Source organism: Lathamus discolor, unplaced genomic scaffold (genome assembly GCF_037157495.1).
Source record: "Lathamus discolor isolate bLatDis1 unplaced genomic scaffold, bLatDis1.hap1 Scaffold_175, whole genome shotgun sequence".
In the NCBI taxonomy this organism is placed as follows: domain Eukaryota; kingdom Metazoa; phylum Chordata; class Aves; order Psittaciformes; family Psittacidae; genus Lathamus; species Lathamus discolor.
Window position 1 is genome coordinate 40,001 of NW_027069204.1, and position 5,000 is coordinate 45,000.

A 5,000-nucleotide genomic window follows, 5' to 3' on the forward strand; every position below is an offset into this window, starting at 1 on the left:
GGGGCGGCGCGCCGCGGCGTCTGCAGAGCCCCAGGTGCGCCGGCTGCTGGGTTTCAATGTATCCCCCGCTCGAGCGCGGGAGCTGGTTCAGGGCAGTGCGACCTTCAGGCCTCCCTGCCGTCGCCCCTGCAGTAATCCGAGCATTTACTTCAGCACAAACAGTTTTTAGTACCGACCGTTTTTCCGTCTCGGTACGTCCCGGCGCAGAGATGCCTTAGCAGCGTCTGGCTCTCGCTTGGGCTTGCCTAGGGCCCACTGATGGGGACGAGGTGACGGCACCTAATAATATTTAACCCTGCCGCCGACACCACCGCCTCCCCACCCCCCCCACCCCCTCCCTTTTTCTTTTTTCCGCCCCTTCGCTCTCCTTTCCGCCCCTCTCTCGTTGTTCTCTTTCCGGCGCTAAAGCTGGAGCCCGCGAAGCGGGACAGCGAAAACACGGTGGCTGGGGAAAACGATGCCTGAACGCACCCCACCCCCCCACCCCCCCCCCCCCCGCCCCCAGGGATGGGCTTCACTTCCCCCCCCCCCCCCCTCCCTGTCCATGCCTCTCTTTCTTGGAGCTGTCCCTGCCAGGAGCTCCTGCTCTGTGCCCAGTTCTGCTCCCTCTCGGTGCTCCTGGAGCCAAGAACACTTTTCCTTCCCTGCCAGGGGTTCCCTGTCGCTTCCCCCTCTACTTCTCCGAGCACCTCGGGGAGCTCCCCGCGCAGGCTGAGTGCTGCTGGCCCTGGCAGGCGGCAGAGTCCCTGCCCCGGCACACAGCCCCTGAGCTGCGGGGACCCTGCTCGCAAGGAAAGCGCCGGGCACCCACCGCTGGCTGCACACGCACATTCACACCCTGCAGCCAAGCCCTGGATGAGGGACCTGCTTTCTCCTCTCACTCAGACGCTGCAGAGGGAAGGCCTGCTCTGCAGCACATCCTCCTCCTGATCCGCACAGAGAAACCGAGAGCGTCCTCCTGACAGATCCCATGGACTGTCCGAGGCAGCGGCTCGAGGAGATCCCTCCAGGAGCTACAGCTGCATTGTCCTGCACCCAGAGCCTGATCACGCACAGGGCTGGGAACGTTTCTCCCGCAGAAACCTCTCGGCAGCCTCCGCTGCGGAGTGCCTTTCAGCTCTCTGAGGCTGGCAGGTCTCCCCTGGGGGCCTGCAGGCGGTGCCCCCCCCGGCCGGCCCTGCGCCTGGGCAGAGCAGCTGTCTCTCTGCAGCTCTGCCCCCTCGCCAGCGTCTATCTGCGTCCCGGGAGCCCGGCCCAGCTCAGCAGCAGAGGCCCAGCCCGAGGTGGCTCTGCCTCTGCCCCGCTGGGCTCCCTCCGGGGCTCCTCGGCGCTCCAGGGCAACACCATAGGAAACAGGCCGAAGCAAGTGCTGATGCTCCCTCCCTCAGCTGGCAGACGCACGGCCTTCCTGCAGTGCCATTTCTCTGACGAGGGACAGAGTTGAGTCTAAACATCAACTTTTCTTAGAACTGCAGAATCCTTTTGATTTGGAAAGGACCCTTGAGAACATTGAGGCCGACCGTTAACCTGTGCCTAACGTTCCACAGACTTAACCGTGAGAACATCAGTGGTGGGGAACCCTGTTTGGATGCTCAGCAAGAGCAACGTAATCCTCCCTTCTATCCTCGGCCACGCTATCTTCATCTCTTCTCCTCAGTTTCAGACACATTTCCCCCAAACCACAAACCAGAAGAACATCTTTGCAATCTGTTCCCAGCCCGTTGTGGGGCGGGGGGAGGCACCGCGGAGGAGGGGTGGGCGCCGCAGCATCTGCAGAACCCCGGGCTGCATCGGCTGGTGTATTTCGGTGCGTCCTGGGTTCAGCGGTCGCGGTCATTTTTCTCTTTGTGCGTAGCTGGTGCGGTCCTGGTCCCCCCACCCACCACCGCCAGCCAGAGACGTGTTTCGCGGCGGGACGGGGTGGTGGGCTGTGTGTCAGCAGACGGACACGCGAAACCAAAAAAACAACCAAGCCCCCACGGAACAAAACAAGCTGGCGAGCACCGGGACCCAGGCTGCTGCCTCTGCCCGCCCGGCCCCCAGCACCAGCCAGAGGCTGTTTCAGGGGGGATTGTCAGATGACGGAGCGGGAAAGCCGAGGCAACCCCTAACAGCCGAGAAAAGGCTGGCGAGTGCCCGGCAGCGCCGGGACCCGCGCCCCACCCGCCCGGCAAGCGCTGCCCGAGCCTGCGAGCCTCCCGGAGGGCGGGCGGACGGCGAGCTCGCGGTGGGGGCCGCCGTTTGCCGTCGGGTCGAGCCGGCTCCGCCGGGACTTTGCCGGATTTGCAGGGACCCGCGCCTCACCCGCCCGGCAAGCGCTGCCCGAGCCTGCGAGCCTCCCGGAGGGCGGGCGGACGGCGAGCTCGCGGTGGGGGCCGCCGTTTGCCGTCGGGTCGAGCCGGCTCCGCCGGGACTTTGCCGGATTTGCAGGGACCCGCGCCTCACCCGCCCGGCAAGCGCTGCCCGAGCCTGCGAGCCTCCCGGACGGCGAGCTCGCGGTGGGGGCCGCCGTTTGCCGTCGGGTCGAGCCGGCTCCGCCGGGACTTTGCCGGATTTGCAGGGACCCGCGCCTCACCCGCCCGGCAAGCGCTGCCCGAGCCTGCGAGCCTCCCGGAGGGCGGGCGGACGGCGAGCTCGCGGTGGGGGCCGCCGTTTGCCGTCGGGTCGAGCCGGCTCCGCCGGGACTTTGCCGGATTTGCAGGGACCCGCGCCTCACCCGCCCGGCAAGCGCTGCCCGAGCCTGCGAGCCTCCCGGACGGCGAGCTCGCGGTGGGGGCCGCCGTTTGCCGTCGGGTCGAGCCGGCTCCGCCGGGACTTTGCCGGATTTGCAGGGACCCGCGCCTCACCCGCCCGGCAAGCGCTGCCCGAGCCTGCGAGCCTCCCGGAGGGCGGGCGGACGGCGAGCTCGCGGTGGGGGCCGCAGTTTGCCGTCCGGTCGAGCCGGCTCCGCCGGGACTTTGCCGGATTTGCAGGGACCCGCGCCTCACCCGCTCGGCAAGCGCTGCCCGAGCCTGCGAGCCTCCCGGAGGGCGGGCGGACGGCGAGCTCGCGGTGGGGGCCGCCGTTTGCCGTCGGGTCGAGCCGGCTCCGCCGGGACTTTGCCGGATTTGCAGGGACCCGCGCCTCACCCGCCCGGCAAGCGCTGCCCGAGCCTGCGAGCCTCCCGGAGGGCGGGCGGACGGCGAGCTCGCGGTGGGGGCCGCCGTTTGCCGTCGGGTCGAGCCGGCTCCGCCGGGACTTTGCCGGATTTGCAGGGACCCGCGCCTCACCCGCCCGGCAAGCGCTGCCCGAGCCTGCGAGCCTCCCGGAGGGCGGGCGGACGGCGAGCTCGCGGTGGGGGCCGCCGTTTGCCGTCCGGTCCAGCCGGCTCCGCCGGGACTTTGCCGGATTTGCAGGGACCCGCGCCTCACCCGCCCGGCAAGCGCTGCCCGAGCCTGCGAGCCTCCCGGAGGGCGGGCGGACGGCGAGCTCGCGGTGGGGGCCGCCGTTTGCCGTCGGGTCGAGCCGGCTCCGCCGGGACTTTGCCGGATTTGCAGGGACCCGCGCCTCACCCGCCCGGCAAGCGCTGCCCGAGCCTGCGAGCCTCCCGGAGGGCGGGCGGACGGCGAGCTCGCGGTGGGGGCCGCAGTTTGCCGTCCGGTCGAGCCGGCTCCGCCGGGACTTTGCCGGATTTGCAGGGACCCGCGCCTCACCCGCTCGGCAAGCGCTGCCCGAGCCTGCGAGCCTCCCGGAGGGCGGGCGGACGGCGAGCTCGCGGTGGGGGCCGCCGTTTGCCGTCGGGTCGAGCCGGCTCCGCCGGGACTTTGCCGGATTTGCAGGGACCCGCGCCTCACCCGCCCGGCAAGCGCTGCCCGAGCCTGCGAGCCTCCCGGAGGGCGGGCGGACGGCGAGCTCGCGGTGGGGGCCGCCGTTTGCCGTCGGGTCGAGCCGGCTCCGCCGGGACTTTGCCGGATTTGCAGGGACCCGCGCCTCACCCGCCCGGCAAGCGCTGCCCGAGCCTGCGAGCCTCCCGGAGGGCGGGCGGACGGCGAGCTCGCGGTGGGGGCCGCCGTTTGCCGTCCGGTCCAGCCGGCTCCGCCGGGACTTTGCCGGATTTGCAGGGACCCGCGCCTCACCCGCCCGGCAAGCGCTGCCCGAGCCTGCGAGCCTCCCGGAGGGCGGGCGGACGGCGAGCTCGCGGTGGGGGCCGCCGTTTGCCGTCGGGTCGAGCCGGCTCCGCCGGGACTTTGCCGGATTTGCAGGGACCCGCGCCTCACCCGCCCGGCAAGCGCTGCCCGAGCCTGCGAGCCTCCCGGAGGGCGGGCGGACGGCGAGCTCGCGGTGGGGGCCGCAGTTTGCCGTCAGGTCTAGCCGGCTCCGCCGGGACTTAGCCGGATTTGCAGGGAGAGTTCCGCGCGCCGTCTCTGGGGGGGACTTCAGGCTCGCGGCGGACTTAGCCGCATTTCCCAGGTCCCGCGATAGATCTTGCCGGGCGCGTCGCTTCCGGAGGCGGTCGAGGAGGCGGCCGTTTCTCGCTGCCTCCAGTTGAGTCATCGAAAATTGCGTCGTCGCTGGCGCACCAACCGGGTGAGCCTACAAGTCTGGTGTTGCGCTCCAGCGCGGGCGGAGAAGTGTCTGTCCGTATTACAGGAGCGAGTAGTGGCTCGTCTCCGCAGCAGCGCTAGCTGAGAGGCTGTCACGCTCCGCGGCTCAGCCGTCGATAGTGAGGGGTGTACTGGGCAGCCTTTCGCGGCGCTTCCCGAGCTTGGTTCGTTCGTCTCCGTCCGCGTGGACCGAGAGCAAAAAGACCGGCGGCGGAGGAGGCCGGCACTCGAACGCTGGGAAGACCGTGGCGGGACTCGATCCCCAGGTCTCAATTTTCTCGCCGCCCCGTCCGTGAGCTGAGCGAGGGGCTCCGATGATGGCACGGGCGGGCGAGCCCGTCGGTTACGTCCAGGCGCTGAGATCCCCTTAGCAGCGTCCGGCTCTTGCTTGCGCTTGCCTAGGCGCCCGGTGGTTCG